The 23399-nt window shown below is 37.9% G+C and overlaps 1 protein-coding gene across 24 annotated transcripts in view; it reads left to right on the forward strand.

Annotated features, from left to right (window-relative positions):
• NRXN1 (neurexin 1) overlaps positions 1-23399 on the forward strand; it is a 673223-nt gene that overhangs the window by 163162 nt on the left and 486662 nt on the right. The gene's annotated exons all lie outside the window — the stretch shown is intronic.

Consider the following 23399-nt stretch of genomic DNA (forward strand, 5'->3'; position numbering starts at 1 on the left):
CCCATGCCAGGTGAGCACCATGCTGAACTGAGAGACCATGGAACTCATTTTGTGTCACATTTCTACCATTTTAAATGATGTTGTAATGTGGCATGCATCTCATACTGCTGCAATTTATATTTCTACACAATTGTCCATGTTTTCAGCAGTCAGACCAGTTTGCTGCTGCTCACTTACATGATGCTTTTCAGTTTGTGTTCTTAATAATAGCTGATTTCTTCTTGCTCCTGACACTTCTGTAAATCGCAATGCGGATTTAATGGAGGAAAGCACTTGGTTTCTGGAGATACATATTTCTATGGATTAGAGCCATGTAGTGCATGAATGTCATCACTTTATATATGTTTGAAAAATAAGTATTTGGAGCTATTTAACAGTGTTTCACTCTTATAAAATATACCGGTGGATTATTTTTGTTATGAATTCTATATGGAAAATTCTACTCAGGGGCTATTAAGAGAAATTTGGTGTGAGTAATGTATATGGGGATACATCAGATCAAATGGAAAATCAGAAATTGTCTCAGGTTAATTGAGTATTCAGTGGGGTTTTTTTATTGGCACTGAAAGTATTATTAGGTTTTTTTACATATTTTTCAGAAATTACATGAGCAGTCTGAAAGACATTAGTCTTTTTGATATGGCTTTTTATTGACAAAAACTGGAAAAAACTGAAACAAAATCCCAAAATGTTTTGTCATCTTTGTGCTTTTAAAGAGAATTTGGATAACAGTTCTAAACTTTTTATGTACTATTACAAAGACAAATACATCTGTTGCATTCCACATGATTATTAAACCGTAGGGGTTTTTTTCAGTTGGATTCTAAATTTTGTCTTTGATTTAGCAGTAAAAATGTTTTGTAAACAAACAGAAATGCTGGAGGGTGAATTCTTCCTTCTTTATGCACGCAGGTGTGCCAGGAACATTTATAACTGGAAGTTACAGGAATGGGAAGAGAATTTGGCCAGTTTTTTTAACTGACTATTTAGAAATCAGTCTGCCTTTGTATTATTCCTCCAACACTGTGGTTGGAGGATATCCCAAAATATGGTAACTCTTAGAGTATAACTACTATTTATGTTGTTTCTGTCAGCTCTGGGAAGACCATAATTTCCAGTAGGTGCCTTAATATACACTTACCTGAACTGGAAGGGTCAGAAATGGAGAACAAAATTATGATAAAAAACAGGAAATTGGCAAGATTTCCTTCACATTCTTCATTTTTCTAATACTTGATACCAGTGTTCCCAGAGCCCTGTTATGTTTCTATGTTTCATTTAAAATTCCCAGAGCCAGTATGAAGGAGCTAGGAATAATCTTTGGCAGTAATAGAGTGAAAGGAAGTAAAATACATCTCTAGTGTACTTTTGTTTGTGTAGGTGTTCAAATGGTGGAAGGAGTTCAAGCCTATTTGTGTTTTCTCTCAAAAAAAAATTGATTAAAGCATGCCATGGCAGAGCAACTGCCTGATTCCTGTGGAATTCAGCTCCCTGACACTGTCACTCAAGCTCACAAGGTGCTCTCAGAAATACTTCCTGCCAATGCTTGCTGCCATATAAACTTGGCTGCAGTGGTTGCTTCACTTCCCCTTCATCTCCTGCTGCTGCCCCCCTTTTTTCTCTATCTAGGAATTCTTATCAGGCTTGGGGAATAAAAAATTCTGAATTTGTGGTGGGTGCATAGTATTTGTCAGGCTTCTCACACAGGACAGATTAAAATATGGTGCTTTAATGCTGTTGAGGAAATTGGATGGGCTTTTTACAGAAATGTGTCTCAAAAGTAATTTCGGTCATCTTCCTTATGATGTTTTATACCATGTAAGCCAGCTGAAGAGAATTCTGTGAAGGATGGAGTGGGACATTAGAGACCAGCCCTTGCCAGCATTACTCTAAATGGGTTTTGTGCTCCAGGCCAAGAACAAGTCTCTTATCAGCAGAACCAATGAATGAATCTGCACATTTAAAAATATTAAGGTATAATATAATTAAGAATTATATTATTAATTTTCTGAGTGCAAGTACACAATTCTGTGGAAGTGGCCTGCAGCTGGCAATTTTGAAAATCTTGGAATGAAGGGTTTTACATTTTTCTGATTTCAATGTCTCTCAGAAAAGGCATTTTTCTCAAGGGTAATCTGAAGCATAATTATGTATTTGTATCTACAACCTAATATCTTTTGCCTACTGCCTGTTTTCTTATAGCTGATAAGGCACTCTAAAGGCATTAATATTTTCAGGGTGAACACAAAATGTGATCAAACAGCAGCTTTTCCCAGACTTTCACGCTTGTTTTCCTTCTTAGTGCATAAGAGTAGCTAAAACCCCACAACCTGATGTTCAGGCTGTGTTTAACAAAATGAAAGGCAATTGAGGAAGTTTGCACTTACTATCCTACCTTGTCCTTATCCCTCAGGTAGCACTCCTTGCAATTTTTCATGTTTTCATAAATGGTATTTTGTATTAACTTACTTATTGTGCATGTTGTTGTAAGGCTTAATATGCTTCAGTACTAAGATTTGGTTGGGGATTTTTAATCCTTTCTACAAGAATATATATGTATTTAAGTTCTCCAGCAACAGAGAATGGGGTATTAAATAATTTTTAAGATTATGATAGATCTTAAGGATTTTTGAGAGGTTTATGTTACCCTCATGATGAGCATACTATTTTTGCCAAAGTCAAATTTCAACAATTTACATATATATTTCTTTTTTGTATATGCTAACATGACTGAGTGTACTATCTGCATGCAAACTCCTCAATTTCTCTCCAAGTATCCAGTGAAGTTAATTTGTGAATAAATTCAAACAATATAGCAATTTATTGCCAGGAGGAAATTCCTCTGGGAGTTGCAGTTTAAATAAAAACACAGGTGGAAAAAAATCAGGAATTAATAAGTAATTCATCTAATTACAGAATGATTTGGGTTGGAAGAGACCTTAAAGATCACCCAGGTCCAACTCCCCTACCATGGGAAGGGACACCTTCCATTTGTCTGGGTTGCTCAGCCTGGTCCTGAACACCTTTAGGAATGGAGCATCCATGTCTCTGGTCAAACAGAACCAGAGCCTTACCACTGTAGTTGTGAAGAATTTCTTCCTAATATATAATTTAAACCTACTCCCTTTCAATTTAAAGCCATTCCCACTTGTCCTGTCAATACATGCTATTGTAAAAAATCCTTCTCCAGCTTTTTTGTCGGTGCCCTTTAGGTACTGGAAGGCTGCAATAAGGTCTCTCTGAGTTCTTCTTTTCTCCAGGCTGAACAACCCAAGCCTTTCCTCACAGGAGAGGTCCTCCAGCCCTCTCATCATTTTGGTGGCCTGATTTGGACTCATTCCAGTAGGTTTGTGTCCTCCTTTTGTTGGGGCTCCCAGAACTGGGTGCAGCATTCCAGGAAATTTTATTTTCTTTTAGCCATTTCATATTCCCTGTGGAATCCTTTCTGTAGAAAGTTTTGGTGAGGATCTGATTCTTGGAAGAGTCCTGACCTGAAAGAGAATGAAATCCATGAGCTTTCCACTTTACTGGAGAGGTGTTTCTGTCTGCTTACAGAGGTACAAGAGAACAGGAAAAATCCCTGAAGCTGTGAAAATGATGGAGACTTCTGCATCCTATATAATCTCCTGTTTCCAAAACAAAAGGCAAGTTTCCTCTGCCACATGACAACATTACAGTATTGTTTTACAACAATGGGAAGATGTGTCATGGAGAAGGATTTTGGACTGCAGAATCAAGAGTTCTGTCCTTCCTTTAAAGCACCAGTGGTGCTGTGAGGTTGTCCAGTCCAAACCTCTGCTTGAAGCAAGTTCAGCTAAATCAGACCAACCTGTAACATAGATCAGTGTGATAAGCAGAGAACTTGAGTGTGAACCCCAGTCTGTTGCTAAGATTTTGCAATTTCTTCTCTGAAAATATTTTTCTTTAGTTATTTAGCCTAAATAGTATTTATCATCTTTCCCTTTGCATTGCGTTTTTAAAGTTTATATTAGTAAATTTAAGGTAAAATTGTTTGTCATTCACTCTTCAAAAATACTTCTGTAACTCTTTGCAACAGGGTAGTCTTGTGCTTGTGTACTCTATACATACTTTTCTCTAGCCCAAACTAGGGGATTATTGTGTGGTTATCACCTCTGAATGTGATCTGGAAGTAGGTTCACCTTCTGTGCAGCCCAGGCTCTTCAATATTATCATTAAGTTTCTTTTTCTGCCATTAAGTAGTTCCAAATGCTAAAAGTTTGGCAGCTCTTGGGTTAGATTTTACAATTTCTTCTCTGAAAATATTTTAGTTATTTAGTCTAAATAGTATTTATCTTCTTTCCCTTTGCATTGCATTTTTAAAGTTTATATTAATTTAAGGTAAAATTGTTTGTCATTCACTCTTCAAAAATACTTCTGTAACTCTTTGCAACAGGGTAGTCTTGTGCTTGTGTACTCTATACATACTTTTCTCTAGCCCAAACTAGGGGATTATTGTGTGGTTATCACCTCTGAATGTGATCTGGAAGTAGGTTCACCTTCTGTGCAGCCCAGGCTCTTCAATATTATCATTAAGTTTCTTTTTCTGCCATTAAGTAGTTCCAAATGCTAAAAGTTTGGCAGCTCTTGGGTTTTTTCTTCTGATGGAAAGGTAAACCAGATAAAGGCTATTTTGAGACTATCTGCTAAGAGTAGCAAATGAATCATTTATGACTGTGCTTAGTTTAGGTTTAAGTTTTTGTGGATTCATTTATTTTGGAAAAAACCATATTTTTGATAGGTAATGCTGTGTTTCTTCCAAACTTGCTAGATTTTGCTTAATCAGGCATTCCATTTGCTGAAAGTGGCTCTAGGTGTCAATGCTGCAAGCCAACTCTATTTTTCTTTTTCCTAGAGTAAATAATGGGCTTTTCCAAATCACAGTAGAAAAATAAATACCAGAGAAACAATGCCTCTCCCTGTATTTAAAAAATGCACACTCGTAATCTGAATACAAGTTGACATTATTGGGAATTGCAGAGTTTACCTGTGGGGAATGTTAATGATTTCAAATTTGCTGGGAAGGCAGAGAACAATTTGCCTGGAGCTCTTTACACAACAGGCAGAAATCACAGGTGGTCCTTGACTTCTTCAGTGTTCTTATTGTTGTTGGTAGTGATGCCTTAAGGTGGTAACTTCTATATTTTTAAAATCCTATACTGCATTAGTGCATAGCTCTAAACTTCATATAAAGTGTTAACTACGGTCTTCACGTTTTGGTCAGACAAAAAAAAATTACCCTGGGCCTGAGATCCAAGGACACATCACAGCCTCAGGCCCCAGAAAGTATAAACAAAAGTGAATTGGAGGGAAGTGAGCTGGGGGAATATTGACTTCATTACCTGAAGGGAGAATTACCCCCTGATATCAAACATATCTGTCTGAAAACTTTGTGACCATTTTCCATCCTGGGTGTGGCCTCTGCGAGGCTTTTGCACTGCCCAAAGTGTATCTCTTGAAGGTCTTCAATAAACACCCACTTTATTCTCTGACTGTCCTAGGTAGCCACTCTGAGGCATCTGTAGGGTGTGATCCAGCTGCAGTGCCCTGGTTTTACTCAAATATGGTGGTGAGCACAATCAGAAGACAGCTCACATCAGCTCTCAATGCAGTGTTCATCACTTACCACTACAGCACTTAAAAAGCCAGGGTAGCATCTTCTGCTTCTTCTAGAATTAATCCATATTCTTTCAAGAGTGATCCTTGAAGATGGGCATTTGAATGCTTCCTTAATTAGCATCTAACTGAAACATTGACAAAAGTCTGGCTTTTTACATTCTTCTTAAAGAGCTGTTTGATTATGTGTTTATACAGTCTCTAATTCTACAATTTGCTCATGTAAAGCAGCTGTAAAATTTCCCTTGGAAAATCAGATTTGATTAACAGCAACTCAAGGTCTGGCATCAGAAAGCTAAGTAGGATTTACCTTTTCATTAAGACAGTTGGAAGAATGTTACAAAGCAGGTTCCCACAGTGCCTGTCCATCCCATCTGGCTATAGCCCTGGTCCTCTTAATCCTTCACTTTGATAAATGCTCAAAGTTACCTGGTCTCTACATGTTTCACTCAAAATGATTGTAGTAAGTCTTGCTGGATAAACCTGTGTTCTTGTAAGTCTGCCTGATGCTGCTTTCAGGCCAATTAAAATCGGAAGTTACCACTAGGAACAGGGCAGGCTGTGGGAAAAGGGGCCACAGCCTGGGAGGGGATCCCTGTTAAAACTCTGGCTTCATTTTGTGCCTGATTATTGACACTCTGTGGGACACTAGAGCAGAACAGGTGTGGAAAACTAAATAGCAACTAAACCTGTGCCATTAAAAAGGAAGGACTTGGAAATTTCCCTTGAACTGGGAGTTAAAAAGTGTGTACCTTTGCATATTTGCAGTGCTGTACTCTGACTTCCAGCACTACCTTGCTCTATTTCTTTGTGCTGGGTGAAAGTTGGAAGGAAAGTGGGTATTATTTCAGCTGTAGTTATCTGGTTACTAAAAAGCCATTATAAACTTATATCAGTGGTGGGGTTTTTTTTTCTAGTGCAAGACTAATATTTGCCTATTGTTTTGTCTGTGTTCTGACACATATTTATTTTGCCTTGGGGCAAGTCATCAACCTGCCCTTTGTTTCTGTTCCTACACTTGTACAGTAGAAACAGTACTCTTATTCCCTAAAATCAGTTTCTTTGGCTAGCCTTTTTGAAGTGGCATACAGTAATTGAGGCAGGTATTAATGTGTGTTGTAGGGTTGCATATAAATTATGCTGCATCAGTGTATTTCAAATCTGAGCCACTGACCTGTAATGCCATCTAGGAAACTACATGTTGCTTTAGTAATGATCTGCAATATAGATGGGAGAAAAAGGCAAACAAGTTCCCTGCTTTTGTTCAGCTCTTACTATTTTGCTGTGTTATTTAAGGTTTCTGTGCATCATAAGAGTAATGAATGCATTCCAAAATCTACAAAGTTTTTTTTAAAACTTTGTGTGCCTATCCCTGTTTAGAAACAGCTCAACATTGCATTGTCCCTCATAGGGAATACTGGAGAACCTGGCAAAAGGCACAGTTGTAACTGACAATATTGGGGATGTAAAATCTCCTCAGCTACTGGTAGAATCTCGAGTCTCAAGCTGGTTACAAGAGTGTAACCTCTTCATGGAGATGGGCAAGAGTGAAAAGGCATTCCATCTAGATCTCAAGTCCTTAGCACTTGGTGTTTCTTTGAAATATTGGAGATTCTGGTCCATTAATTTCTGGGAAGGTGTGATGGAACTTAACAGAGCACAGTTAAATAGGCTCTTAGCCATTATCCTTTCACTATGTACATATTATAAAGATTCATTCTTATAACTAATGCCAAATGCAAAGTCAGAGTAAGGCTGAGGTATTTATCAGTGGGATGAGAAAGAAGTGTTAAAAAAATGCTGTCATGGGCTAAAACACCCTCATTTGCAGTTCTGGAGTGCTTTAATACAACTCAGAATGAAACTTCAGTATAATAACAGTAAAATTATTTGCTTTGCTTTTTCAGCAGCAGAGGGCAAAAGAGCTGTTTTAAAAGTTGTTTCTTTATAGGCACTTTCTTGGGACTGCTGGGTTGGAAAAAAGGATGTGGATGGACAGAAACACTGTGTGGCAGGTTGAAAAGACATGGTCTTTGTCCCTAAAGCCCTTATATCTTATTTGAAACAAGAGTGATAATAGTTTTGGTCCAACTTTGAGTAACCAAACTAAAACTGCACAAGAAGGGGGCAGCAAGACTGAAAATGTCTAAGAAAAACAAATTTTAGCTCTAGAACAGAAAGGCTTTTACAGATTTCCTACTATTGGAGTAAGCATAAGAGAGAACATATGTGGGAAATTCAGAGTGGAAAAGAAATGCAAGAAATCTCATCTGTTCATAAAAATTGAATTTTGAACATCAGTTACATAACATGACCCTGGAACTTCCTGGCTTTACAGAGGCTGTACTGTGGTGTTTAAGTTGGTTTTTTTTGTGTTTTTCTGGATGAACAGTGGCACGTGGTAGCCACTAGTCAGCAGCTGGATGTGTTATAACATGTGGACCAAAGCATGTAGAACCTTTAAATCATAGTTTGCCATCTGTTAAAAAATATGGGTTTTTTAGCAGAAAACTGACGTGTGACTTCTGTACTGTGATTCATATGCTGTAAGCCATGGCTGAATTTTCTTTTAAACTTGAAATTTGAGAGTTTTACTTTGTATGAGTAGTTTATAATGTCCACCAGAATTGTGATAGTGCCAGGAAGGAGGGACATTTTTTGATTGACTGTTGGCCATGAGTAACATTGGATGTGAGTAAATGGGAGATATAATTGAATTAAATGAAAAATAAATAATGGAAGCAATAATGATTTTTGCTAATGACTTTTTTTAGGCTGTGATAGGTTTAGCAATGATTCATCAAGCTAAAATGTGAAAACACCACGAGTTGATCTATTTCTGGGCAGCACAAATCAAAGAGATTGTAAAGCCAAATTTTGGGTAGATTTGCATACTCTCCTAACCCCATGAGTCCAGTGAGATCAGAGTTTAAATCAGGTCAGCATTTGGACTAGTTTCTGGATAGTTCAGGAGTTAAAGACCAGTCTTGTCAGCTGTTATATGAAAGACTTTCTGCTGAGTTTTATATGCTTGTGAAAAAGCTGAAAGGGCTTCGTGATTTCTTAGAAGACTCTTGGAGCTGACTGTTGTGAGCCTCTAATTTAATAGGGTCAACACACCTATTCAAATTATCCAAAAGAAATGGCTGTATCCTGAGCCCCTGCTTGATAGCACCAACAGGGAGGGTGTTTAATGAATGGGCTTAGATTGGAGGTCTCACCAGAGTGCTGGGAATTGGAGTTCTCAAAGCAACAATCAACATTAGTGAACAATGGAGCAGATGACACAGTTGTCATCTCAGTGTCAGGAGTGAGTGGTAAGTTCAAGGTGAGATGTCTCAGATTTTCCTGAGAAATACCAGATTTTTCAATAAACACCAGTATGAAATCTTCATAGAAAACAAAGTCCCATTTTTAATGTAAAAACAACTTGACATTTTTCAGTATACTTTTAATGAGCATTGCTCTGAGCTATTTTATAATGAAATTTGCTTAAAAGTAGAACAGGCTGGTGATACTTGGCAGAAAGATGTGGCATATGGTAAAACAGTTGTGATTTATTGGCAAGCACTCTCATTTTGGAAAGAGTGGCTTTCAGCACAGTGATCTGTATCTTGATATTCAGGTCTTTAAGGGACAAAAAAAGACCTGCTGGGAAGTATACATGGGATACTTTGAAAGGCCTTCCAATATGGGTAGGATAGGAAGCTTTCCATTTTGTTCTTTGTTTTATGTGTGACATCTGACATTTGCAAAGGTTGTTATTCTGTTTTTCACCTTTTTTAGAAATATCAAAATGCACTGTATCTTGAAAGCAAGTGAGCATTTTTAACTCGTACAAGATTACAAGATGGGATTTCTAGAGCTGGTAGATCAACTTCATTGTAACTGTCACATGTATTTGTTTATTCCTTGCACTTGATGATATCCTGCAGAAAGTACTGATAAAGTTATGGGCCCCCAGTTGTGGGTGTTTTCCAATTCACTTTACAGGTCATGAGTCTATTTTTATCTGATGTGAGTTGTGGGAGAGCCCAAACCAAGTATTTCTAAACTTCTCCAGAAAAAAACCCAATTACCTCAGTAATGCTAAATGCTGTAAATTTACAAACATATGGCAATTAGGAAATGAAATGTTAAATGTCCTTCAGGTTCTGTTCTTCAAGGCTTGATGTTCTCTGCATGTGCAGTCATAGGTGACAATTCCTGCCAGTAGCCAAAGGAGGATTGTGTTGATGGCACTAACTCTTGGTGCCTTAAAGAAATAATCAGATCTAACTCCTTGTGGTGATAGGGGATTTTTAAATGCTGACATGCTTTAGGGGCTTTTTTTTGCTTTTGGTCAGGATTCAGTGTTTTAATAGGACATTAGGTTCTTGAAAAAGGATTATATAAAGCCTTTGGATTTTATTTTTTTCCTAAAAGGAATGGCAAAGCTGAATCCCCCAATACACTCAAAGGAGAGGTCTGTCACTAGAGGTGCATATTCCAGGTCACACAGGGAAGGAGTGGAGAAGATTTACAGGAGAAGCTGCAATTACTTTCACAGTTTGGTCAGATATTAACCCACATTGCAGTTCTCTGGCTACGACCCAGACTCATGGGCTCATGAGTTATTAGCCTGGGTTTTTTTGTTTGGTTTTTTTTAATGAAATGTTCTTGCTCTCATGATTGCAGAGCATGAAAAAGTGCTCTGAAGAGTAACTTAGAGGGCACAGTTTCTGTGAGGCAAATGCCCTTTGAATGAAGGGGCATGGCTACAAGCTGGGTCAATTATCCTGGTCTGCAGGCGAGTGTGTGGAGGGGTGGGGTCTGCCAAGAGTCAAGGAGAGAGGTAGAGTCAAGTCTAAATTATCCTCATTTGAACTGGCTGCTTTGTAACTAATTAATAACTCTGGACTAGGACCTTAGCAGCAATATAAACCAAGCCTTTGCTGTAGCATTTAGTCCTACCCTCCCTTTTTCACAAAACTAGGAATGATTTGTTCTGAATTTAGTGTTTAGACTTGGTAATGCCCTGGGAAATCCTAACTGGTTGGTTTGTATGTTTGTTTGCTTTTTAGGAATTATCTAATATTGCAGTATACCAAATATGTAATTACTGAGATTTGCTAAATACCCTTACTGCTACAGCCTCTCAAGCTATCTTTAGAATTCAAATTATTTTCTGGGGCTTTTTAAAGAAATAAAACAATTAATAACTTTGTTCCCCCTACAAATACTCACTCTTTGTTCTGTTTTGTTTGTGTGATATATAAATATATATATTGCTGATCTTTGAGTTGTGCAGATGTAATTGAAGGGTGTCTGCCAGAAATTCAATTAATTGTTGCCTTATTTGGGATTTTTGACCAGTATGCAGGAAGTGTCTTAATTTTTCTTTTTCCCCTCCAGTGAGAGGGGTTTCCAATTAGTGAAATTTATAGGTTAGTTATGAATCATCTCCTGAAATCAGCTCCATGAATTGAGTCATTAGTACTGGATGTTTTCCATTTGGGTCCTATGAATTTCTGCTTAGTGTTTGGCAGGAATACTGTGTTTGATGTCCAGATGCAGTTTTTCAGGGTGGGCACATTCTAAACCTTGAATGGAAGGGCTCAGTCAGGATGTGACTTCCACTGAAATGTGTTGAACACTGGGTTTTAGGGCTCTGCAAGTTGGGAAGGTGAAATTGCACTGACAGATTTTTTTTTTTCTTACATGTGCAGCAAATGTATTGGACATAGTTTGACAGTGATTACATCACTTTATTTTAGGTTAATCTGGCAGTGGACAGTGAGGAAGGTTTGCTCTGCATGCTGTGCATTCTATGAGTAAGAGGTGGTTTCTGTCCAAAAGAATTCCTACTCTGCAGCAGGTGTCCTGGTCCTGTTACTGACACTCAGCTAAATGCCAGATCTGGCAGTGGAAGTGCCCAGGCCAAATGAAGTAGCTGATAATGTCTTGATAGCACATGATCATTGATAATTTTTGATTAGTCTGCTTTAATAGGCTAAATACAGATTCCAAAGGGTTAGGTTGGGGATTTTTTGGGTTTTTCTTTTAGAACAGTAGTTAGGCTCTTTAATTTTTTTTGCTTTTGCTGTAGGTTTGATAGTTGTTAGTTCTGTTAACTAGCTATGATATACATTGATTCTTTTTAAAAGAAATTCATCCTTATATGCCCTAACTATCATAATGCCCCAAGAAAATGCAAAAAGAATCTCTTTTGAGAGATGATCAACTGTATTGAACTTTAATCATGGCTTTAAGACAAACAGAAACAACTCCTGGGTTCTCAAATATAAGCATAAAAGCTGAGGAATTATGAAACTGAAGTGCACTGTAAATAAGCCATGGATTTAAGAAAAACTTCTTGTGATCCCTAACCAATAAAGAGCCACACAAAATTGTTTATGCCACCTGGTAATAATCCTCACCTGTAGAACATCACTATGAATAACTCTAGGTATGCCTGACACTGTATTGTGAAAAATAAACCAGCCCAAATCCTATATTTAGATGATTTTTATGCATGTTATTTCTGTCCATAGTGGGATGAAATGAATGATGGATGAGAATAACATTTTTATCTGCTTAAATCCTAGCATTAACTTATTTGTTGCAGAATCATGCAAGTACTGAAATATTTTCTTAACAACATGGGAACTTGCAGCTCATCTTACTGCATAACATGTAGAAACAGAAAAATGTATTTTAAAGTTGAGCGCCTTGCTGACAGAGACACAAGAATGATCTTTACACAAGAGCTGGAATGACAGTTCCTTCCAAGACTGATGTGAACTCTCAAATGGCCCTTTTATGAGAATGGTACCAGGCTGAGGTTGACAGCAGAGGTTTTGCTGTCTTCACAGTGGGTCTATGGAGCCTCCAGACCCCTTGATGTTCCTATAAAATGCTTAGCAGTGACACAAAGAGCAAGGCAGATGTGCTTGGTGGGTTTCTGTTTAGGATCCTTCTCAAGGAAGTGGTTACTTGTGCAAAATGGAACAGTTTTGGCAGAAGTGATGGAATGCATTCAATACTAGCATATCTCACAGACTGAATTTGAACCACCCTCCCTTCTAGCAATACTAAGAGGTGACTTAACTCTTGGTACAGGGATGAATTGCATCCAAATCTTGTACAGGTATTTAAACTCTTGAGTTCTCACATTAAAAGTAAGAAAATATTTTCGTTTCTCTTCCCCAGTCTTAATTTTCTATTGTTTACATTTTCTTTGTGTTTTGTAATAAGACCCAAACTGAACTGTTGTAACCACTCCAAATGTAACCAGATACTATGTAGGGAGGTGAGAGTGGGGTTTTCCCTCTTACCTTTTATGAAAGAGTAACTAGAATGAAGTGAAAGGGAGAGGGAATTCCTTACTGGGTCACTTTAAAGTTTTAATTGTGTCCATTCTTTGTAGCTTTACTGTGAAAAATTATCAGTGAAATGATAATGATTACTGTGAAATGCATGTTTCATACCTGTTCTTATTTAAGTAAAATATTTTAATTTAAAGAATGATAGCCTCATAAAAGTATTAAAAGTCATAGAAATATCCTATATTAGAGTTACAGAAATTATTTTTTTGCAAATGGTACTGTTTTAGCCAGCATTTTGATGGTTGCTTTTGATGCAATATTTGTTCTTGCCTCTGTTCTCCCAAAGCAGGTTTGCACATGACAAGACAGCTGCTACAGGGAGAGCACTGATACCATTGGCAGTGTGTGTAGCAGAATCAGGATGGGAAATCAAGCTCCAGAAGAGACCAGGGGGCTGTTCCTTATGGGGAGGAAAAAGCTATAGCAGCTGTTTGTATTTCAAAGTATGAGTCCGTGGAGAAAAGCAGCCTTGGACTTGCAGGAAAAAAAAATGGCTGAGCTGGAGGGACTGAGGATACATTGCAAATAATTCATGGGAAATATCACTACTCTTAAGTGGGAAACTTAGTGGCAAATTCAGCATAAATGAACCTGAGGAAAAATTCTAAAGCTTAAAACTAGCTTTTTCTAAGTGACCTTAGCCATTACTTAGCCATGCAATTGAAATAAATAGAATCATTGATACAGAAAGAACCTCTGTGATCCCTCAGCTTTGACCTCTGAAAACGAGGCTATAGTCATACAGTGTACAGAATCTGTTGTATTTACATGTTTTCAATTTATCTGCCATCAATCTCAGAGTATGAGAGACTAATTTTGGGGACTGAATGACAAAAGAATTCTCATCACTTGTTTAACCTTGGTCAAATGTTCTTTTGAGTCTATTTTCTCTAATCTCTCTATTAGATGCATGCCCTACCACTATGCTTCATGAACTTTGTGATCCTACTGAGTGTCAGGAGCTATAAATGTAGAAGAGCTAAGTGGTTAGAAAAGTATGTGTTTTGATCTGCAGAAGAACAAAATATTCCAGAGAGCCTGTTTTGAAGAGCCAGTATCTTAAGATCTGTGCCTTGCTGTCTAATCTTCCTTTCCTACTGAAAGTACTGAGATGTCACTGAAACTGAGGTACTTCAGTGTAATTGCATCATCATTCTCTGCATGCTTAACCAGGAACTTCTCCTAGGCATGGAGAGGCAGCCTGTTAAGAGAAGTTCTGATGTTTTATAAAAATAGTGGAGCTTACTGTATGTAGGCTGAAATGTCAAATATTTTTCTAATGCTATAAAAGCTTTCTGTTTTTTATTCTCATGGATTTGACTTTAACATACAATACAGATGATCTAGTACTGCTTCTTGGTATGTAGTCTATTGAGGGAGCCTGAACGGAGCAAGGAAAAGGGATGGAACAGAACAATGACTGTGGAAGGACCATTGTCTTGCTGTGGCTGCTGTAGCTAGAAAGCTGATATTGAAAGCCTGAGTGTCTGTGCAGGCTTGCCTTTTTTTGTGAATGGGTGAGGTTAGATGGGACCTCTAGGAGTTTATAGTGTTCAGCCCCTTTGGTCAAGCAGAATCAACTAAACCTATTTCCTCAGGTCTGTGTCCAGAAGTTTTTTGGGTATCCCCAAGGATAGAGACTTTACAGCCTCTCTGGGCTGCTTAGTCACCCTCACAGTAAATGTTTCTTGATGTTCAGGGAGCCCCTCCTGTGTTCCAGTTTATGTCCATTGCCTCTGGTCGTGTCACTGTCCAAAACTGAAAGGAACCTGGCTCTGTGTTCCTTAAAAGTTTTCTTCATATTTATATATATTTGTATATAAATATATATACAATTTATATACATTAAGATCCTCTGCAAGCCTTTTCTAGGCTTAAGTTACAACTCTCTCAGCCTTTCTTTGTGTGAGAGATGACTAAGTGCCTCAGTTGTTTGTATCTCAAGTAGCTTTGTATCCCTCTTGCACTGAGGAGCCTAGACCTGAACACAATGGGTTTTGTTTTGCTGGCAAATGTAGACATGACTATTTTGTTTACAAAGGCTGATACTGGGTGTTCAGGACAAAAATAAAGGTGGTGTGAGAAGACTGCTGACACCAGAAAGGTCATTACAATAGGATTTCCTTATTCCTTCTGGTTTAGGAACTTATGAAATAACTTAGTTCACCTATTGGCTTTATCTGCCTGTCCTTGGAAAGTGGGTCCCTCTTGCAAGATGTTGCTTTTGTTTTAATATGTAGGTGTCAATCTTTACATAGTGAATACCCATTTAACTCTGAGATGTGACTCTAAACAGGAAATCACTTGTACTACAGGTATGCATTTGTTGTTGCTTATAAAGGCTGTGTGTTTTAAGCAAATGTAATGGTTTAGTACTGGTTGGGTGTTATCCCTTCATTTTTCCAAGTAACACTGTTAAAGAGAACCAATAGCTTCAAAGGCTGAATTTACATATATATATGCTTTAAAAGCTTGCATATACATGCATAATTGTAGTAAAATTAAGCCAAAAGGTTTTGTTTCAGTGTGCTGGGAAACAAGAATAGCTGGGGAGCTGTGAGTCCTCATAGGACCTCTGCAAATCCAGTTGATGTTTGAGCAGTGTTCAGGCTTCAAAGCTGAACCCCTGTACTTTGTTACTGAAGCAGGGAGAGGTGTTTATCAAAAACTGTGGTGTCCATAGTGAAGTTCAGTTTCTGCTGTGGTTGAGCAATGCACATGGTGTGTCGTTTTTGGTGCTACTCTGAGGAGATTCCACCCAAATTTAAATTAAGTTGGGGGACTTGGCAGTGGGTTTTTAGCTTAATTTGCTTTGTGGAGAAGTACTCTTCCAGGTTCTGTAAAAGAAACCATGTGACTGAGGGAAATAGCACTTCTCCCTCACCCACAGAAAGTTCAGTCCTTGGTTTGCCATAAAACCACCTGCAACTTTTAGATGTAAAACATTAATAAACGTGTGCTTTGTAGTTTTAACTCAGACTTGCAAGTCTGAATTTTATGTTAGCTGTAAACTTTTATTGCTCTTCAACAGACAAAGCACTGCCTTCCTGATTTTGCAGTCTGCACAAAGATGAATAATCACTTCTGAAGACTTGTAAAGGGTAGCCATGTGTCTTGGTTTTAGCTGGCTAGAGCTGATTTTTTTTTTCCTAGTAGCTGGTATAATACCATGTTTTAAATTTAGGATGAGCATAAGATTGATAATACATTGATGGATTAGTTCTTATGAAGCAGTCCTTACCTTCAGTCAAGGACTTTTTGGCTTCTCATGCCATAACACCAGTGAGTGGTTTGGGGAACACAAGAAGCTGGGGGGACACAGCTTGGACAGGTGACCTAAATTGGCCAAAGGGATATTCCATAGCATGTGATGTCATCCTGAGTCTCTAAACTAGGGGGAGAGCTTGCCAGGGGGTTCTGGTGGGGAGCAAGTTGGGCATCAGCCTGTGGGTGGTGAGCAATTGCATTGTGCAACACTTATTTTAATATATATTCTAATTATTTTATTATAATTTTGCTTTTGTTTCTTGTTATGTTAAACTGTCTTTATCTGAAACTACAGATTTTATCCTCCATCCCACTGTGGTGAGGTAGAGAGTGAGTGAGGTGTTTAACTGCCTGCCAGGCTATACCATGACACTGCAAGGAGAAGCTGCTAAATTTTTGTGTGTGCCTTCAAGGGAAGATGTTAAAATCATCTGGCAAATTTTATTGATGATGAAAGGGAAAGGAAGCAAAAACCTCCTGAGAATTGTAGTATCTGGTCTTTGAATAGGGTGAAGCAAGGCACTGAAGTAATGGTAAACCTTAAGAAAGGAACATGAGAGGCCCACAGCAGAAGTAGTAGTGGACTCTAAATTAGGTGTGGGCAGCTATAAGGAAAAGGTAGTCTATCAAGAAATTTTGAGACTTGTGTTGCTGGAGAAGATGATACTAATCTTTGTAATTACTTTAGCTATAAAATACTGAAACTTTAATGCTTTTCAGAAATTGCTGTATCATCCATAAGTGCCAGAATATATAAGGAACATGTTGCATGTGATTTTCTTACAGGTTTTGAGAGAGACTCTGATTTTGTAGACCTAATCCAAAGTCCATAGCTTTCACCAAATAATAATTTTCTCTAGTAGGAGATCTTAACTGTGAGGTCCTCTCCAAAACACTGGGTGTGACAGAAGCATTGAATCCAAGCTGGATGGTACTCGGAATGTAAGAAACTGGCCTACTCTCTGTACCAAGGCATCTTGCTGCATCAACATTGTATTTGCCACACAATTATTTGGGTGATTTGAGTGCACTGATTATTTACTTGGGGTCTTTGAAATTTATTTTTTGGGTATAACTAGGTGCAAATTTAAATCTGTTTCCTTTTGAATATTAGTCTTTGCTTAATTCTCTCTTCTTATGGAGTAATAGATATTTTTTCTAATGAACTATTTTAAATACTTGGTACTCATAGTCAGAGGGCATTTGTTCATAGCTAATTTGTTTTATATATGCTGTAATGGGTGACTTAGAGATTTTGTCAATGGAGTATGTTGGCCCTTATAACTGAGGTAGCTGGAGGATGTGAATAGGTAGTTTTACTGTGTTTCTCAAGAGAGCAACAAATGGTTTTGATTAAAACCAACAAACTTAAATACTATACCTTTAAATTCATGCCAAGTGAATTTTTAATGGGATTTTTTTAACTGTATTGAAGCCTTTGACTCACAAGTAGTCAATGAGCACAAATATTTTTGTTCTTAAAAAAGAAAAATTGAAGCTGGCTTACAAGTTATGTTTGCCATGTTGGGTGAAAGTAGGTCGAGAGGAGGGCCACGCAAATGGCCAAAGGACTGGAACTCCTCTCCTGGGAAGAAAGTTGGGATTGTTCAGCCTGGGGAAGAGAAGGCTCTGGGGAGACATTTTTGTGGCCTTTCCATTTGTATAAAAGTGACTAATGAGAGATTGAAACCATTACATCTTTCCCATCTCAATAAACCTTGGCAATAAAATTTCTCAAACTGAAACAAGGCAGATGTAGTTTGGTCAGGAGGAAGAACTTTTTTATAAGTGTGGTGAAGTCTTGGCACAGGTTGTCCAGAGGTGTTGTGGTGCTGCATTATTTGAGGTGTGCAAGACCAGGCTGGATAGGGCTTGGAGTAACTTGATCCAGTGAAAGATATTTCTGCCTGTGGCAGGGAGGTTGGGCTGTACTTTTAAAGATTCTTTCCAACCCAAACCATTGTATGATATCTAGAAATGATTTAGGCAACAAGATAGGTGTCTTGTTGCCCACTACTGTTGCAGTTTGTCTTTGCTCCCCCTCCCACTTCCTCTTAGCCCTGCTAGATATCATTCCTTTGCTGACATTATTCCTGTATTTCCCAAGCTGCCAGTGAGTATTATGCTTAGCCTTTGGTACTTGCTTTGATTTCACATGTAAAATCACCTTTTCAATAAGACTTGGTGGTTGCTGTCTTTATACAGCCTTATCAAAATTGCAAGCTGCTTTCAAATACTTATGGTTTTTTGTGTTAAAATTACATATTTATTATGCCTTCATGGAAATTTACCTGAGTATTAAGCTAGAAAATTTTCCAAGAAAAAAGACACCAGAAAACCTTTTTATCTAAATGACGGATCACAGGTTACCTATTTTTCATGTTGGAAAGGGCTTAAACACATAAGTAAGGACAAAACCAAATAGTTTTAAAAGAAACAGAACTGAAATGATCAGTACTGTGATGGACAGTGATCTATGTTACTCATTATTTCTCTGAAATGCCATTATTTTCTTGAAACTGTAAGGCTTTTGATTTAAGGGTGTTTTTAGAGGCCAAGTCTTTTAAAACAGCTTGTTAGTCTCTAAGACTGAGCATGTCTCTTTCCTTTCTTCCCTTCTTGGTGCTTGCAGAGTGCTTCTTTGTTTGAAGCTTTCACAAAAAAAGCATGCAAATAGATGGAGAAGGGGAAGATTTTTCTTCAGTGTGCTAGGTTTGTGCTCACATCTAAAAAAATTGCAGTTGGAGACCAGCAATGGGCACAAGAGCACAAAATTACAAAATTGATCTGCCTTACACAGCAGATCAATTTGTGCTGCTGGAAGATTTATTTCTCTCTGGTCAGTTCTAAGTTTTCCTGTTGATCTGAGTAGCTTTGTGTCTTTACATCCTTTTCTGGTTCCTTGCTTTATGTGAAACCTCTTTGCTGTCTCTTGGCATGCTTGCGTGTCAGGCCAGAGTGTAGCAGGGGGATGCTCTAACTAGTTACAATTGAGCTACCTCAGGTATCCAGAGCTTCCAGCCATGACAGAATGGATCTCTGCATGATTAATTTACTCCTACCCTCACAAGCTTTGTCGGGCTGCAGTCAGGCTCGTCACAGAGATGATTCATTTCTTCCTTCTGTGGAATCTGGGGCTTATGATACGTCTCTGCTCTAGTAAGATCGGTCGTGGTAATAAAAGCAAGAAGGATACAAAATAGAAAGCCTAAGTTTGAGGAACTGACCTGCTCTGGAGGTGTAATGACGCATCTGTCTGAAATGTGGTGGTAAGAGAGAGAAAAGGAGTCCTGCAGTGCCTAATTGGACACTACTGGGTTACCCTGGCTGCCGTGAGACACATGCAGTGGGGCTTGTGCTGAACAACACCAAGTTCTTGGTCCCTTACTCTTCTGGAAGCATGTTTTTATTGTGAAACCCAAGGGTCTCATCTCATGGATCTGAATATTATTTAGAAACATGTTTTCATTGTGAAACCTGAGGTTCTCATCTCAAGGATCTGAATATTATTTAGAAACACTGTCAGTTTGCAAACAGCTTCTTGGACTGGGAAAAGTCAACGTGGCTTCTCCTCCACCTTTAGAGATGCATAATAATCAATTTTCAAATTTAATTGTGAGATTGCTGTTTAGCATTACTTGCAAGGAATTATATAGGGACAAAAATTCAGTGTGTTTAATGTTCCATGAAAATCTGTCAAAAGTTGTGAATTCTGGATACTCCATGAAACTTTCAAGCCAAAATTTAGACTTTTAATTTAGGCATTATGTAAATATTTGTATTGAGTTTGGTCATGTGCTTCTGTATATATGAAGGAAATTATTTCTTGTACTCACTATTTAATTCACTAACCAATGGAGGTTTGAGAATATGTGCACTGAACAAACAAAAAAAGGAATAAATTCTAGTTTTCATAGATATTTGATTTTTGGGAGCTACACTCTGAAATATTTGTTATTTATTTTTAATGTAAGGTATGAAACCATCTGCCTGCTTCTGATTGAGATTTCTTTTTAAAACCACAAGCATTTGATTTTATTTTTTTTTTTTGTTTAAAACTGAAAAAATCCCTTGAAAAGCTGTACCCTTTGCAATTATAATTTAGCAATTAGTGTCGTGTGGCTGGGCATCTGCTTCCCAAACCAGTCCCACTAAGGGCATTGGGAGGGCTATTTCCTACAGCTCTCAAAGAGGCTGGATGCCAGAATGTGGTGTTGATGTAAGTCTTTTTAAAGATGTTTCTCTCTATTCCTTCACTTGCTATATATAAAATGCTATTTCTGTGGAGCAGTTCCTGTCATTGCAGGCAAAAGACAATTTAAGTCATGCAGTCTGCGCAGACTTTTTCCTTTCTGATGATTTTTGTTGAAGTGGGAAAGTATGTGGTCATAGACACAGTGTCTTGTTTCCCCAAATTCAGGAATTTACCAACTGTGAGCAGCATAAAAATGTGTCTACATCACATCTTCCCAGAAAAAGAAATCCTCATTACTGAAAAGTATTATTGCATTAAAGCACTATAGAATAACTTGGAGAAATTGTTGTAGACTACCAATATTCACACAAAACATGCCTAAAGGCTTTGTTATAATAAAGGCAATAAGCAGCAGAACTTGAATTTGCTGGGCAACACGTTCTGTATTACTTGTTTTTTATCTTTTTAGGTTATGTGAAAGTAAAGTCCAGAATTCTAGAAATATTAATGCTTTGTCTTAAAATAAGATTAGCAGTCAGAATGAGTATGAAGACATTTGGTTGGTGTGTTTATCGTGTAGCTGCTGGAAGTTTTCTTTCATTAAAGACTGGCTGTCCTCTCCTGTGTTTTTAAATGACATGTTGGCTAACAACAGAAAATTGTGTGGTTGATGGATTCTTATGTTCCCTCACACTTTTATTTTTGGCAGTAAATTACCAGAGAAGGGCCTTGACTTAATTCCTGATGCATAGCTGCTGTGAGATTGGAGTGTATTGATGAGTTATTTTTAATGAGTTGGCAATGATTTTGTCAATACAACATTTTGGCTTCAAGATAGAGCCATATTTTTAAAACAATGAAATTCCTTTTATGTTTTTTCATTATCAGGAGGTATTTATTTCAAGAAAACCATAATGAAGATTTTCTGTGATAAAGCATTAATGTGAGGAAGAAGGGAAAGGCAAGACTGAAGTGGGAAAAGCCCAGAGCAGTTGCTTTGTGTTCTGTGTGCTCTCTATGAAATCTAGCTGAACAACACAGAGTATTGCAAGTTAATATCTCTTAGTGAGTGCTTTCATGAGACTCAGACTGTTTTATTATTTCTGGCTCCATGCTTCCTGATGTCACTTGATATTTCCAAATAGTAAACAATAGAACTTACAGGAGAAATATTGGTAGGAGGATCTCAGGGTTGCTGGTTGAGGTTTTCAGGAAGATGTTTCTCCTGATGCAGAGTTCAGTTGCAACTTCATGCCCCTTTGATTCTGATTCCATGAAAAATCAAACTGATGACAGAAATAATTAGCCACTGATGGCAGCCACAGTGATTTTTTTAATTTTTTTTTTTTGTAGCAGCTGCCTGGCAGTTGGCTGTTCTGTCAGTCAAATGCAATCAGGGTAAAAATAAATTTAGGATAATAATCAGATTTAAGGTTTGTGCATGGCAACATCATTTTGGGAAGCTTCCTTGTCTTCTCTGTCAGCACTTTTTGTTCCAGTGGTGTGCAACAAAGGATGTACCAGAACATCAGTGATGTACAGAAAGCATGAAGGGGAGGAGGTGGCAACCCAAAATCCACATTAAATACTTAGAAAAATTAGCATTTTCTCTTTGTTTTCAAGTCTGAATTCCACAAGTTCCTTGTTTCCTGTGCTTGCTTTTCTTTATAGATACATCCTATTCTGTTCTACCAAAGATGCCTGCAAATAGGCAAAAGTAACTCAGTGGTGAAGGATATTGTAAATACAGAAAAGATCACTTTTTCCTTCTCATCCCCGTGAGATGAAAAGATGTGGGCTTGACAAAAATGTTTGCTAAGACAGTTATTTAAGGCTAAGCAGATGATAATCCTCTGCATAATACCTTGAGTTGGTTACAGCAGTAGTGCTGACTGTAGAACCTCCTGGCTGATTGACTGGCAAGGAGCTAGACTAAATAATGCATATTATTCAGTGGTCATATGAAAGGTTATATTGTAAAGATGAATTTCTTACATTTTTGGAAGGATTTTGTTGAGAATTGCATTCTGAGGAACCAGCCCAGTCCCTGAATGAAACCAGAAATTAGGCACTTCAGAGCCAACTCTTCCTAAGGACAAGTAGGAGAGCACAAACTGTGAGGGCAAAGGAGCTTATGCAAAATTCACTTTTAACAAATTCAAGGAGATAATAACATGGTTCAGCAGGAGAAGATTTAGGCATAGATTTTGAAAGAAGAAAGTTGCACAGTGCATCTAATGGATAGTCTTTATGGCCATGAGCTCCTGTGGCGGGCCTTTCCCAACTCACAAGATCACTGCTACACAGTGGGGGCTGTGAGGTTTTATAGGCAATTCAAGAATGCTTGGAAAATGGTGGTTTCTAGCATCTGCTGCAGTTTGCAGCATAAGCAGTGCTTTGTGTTACCAAAACTCAACACCAGTTTCCATCTTCCTGTGGGAGGAGGCAAGAGTTTCTTTCCAAGCATGAGGAGTTCAAGCAGATAAAACCTATTCATTTATAGGTTTATAGGGAGTGTAAAGAGAAGTTTGGGTATACTGTAAGGATAATAAAATAGGTGCAGACACAGCTGATTGCCCCTGAGCTGACTGCTAATGAGGCATGCCAGCACAGGCACCTTGGGTAAAAGCTGTGTTGAGAATTGTCACTGAAATACCTAGAATGAGTTTTGAAGGCTTACCTCACCTGGAAATCAGTCTGTTTTCTTTCATAGGTTCTTCTTCAAAGTCATTACTGAAGTAAATTATTTTATGGCCTTGTAGTAAATGTGTCTTGATTTTACATGTATATATACTTTGGTGGTGTTTTTTTTCATTTTTAAGCACATACAACTGTTTACAAATGACATTCAAGTAATCTCTTTTTGGTGGTCATTGTATTTTTTTACTAGAAAACATGCAAAGGCATACAGAGGTTCAGAAAGGTGAATATTAATG

Source organism: Passer montanus, unplaced genomic scaffold, assembly GCF_014805655.1.
Source record: "Passer montanus isolate IOZ18808 unplaced genomic scaffold, ASM1480565v1 scaffold102, whole genome shotgun sequence".
Classification (NCBI taxonomy): Eukaryota; Metazoa; Chordata; class Aves; order Passeriformes; family Passeridae; genus Passer; species Passer montanus.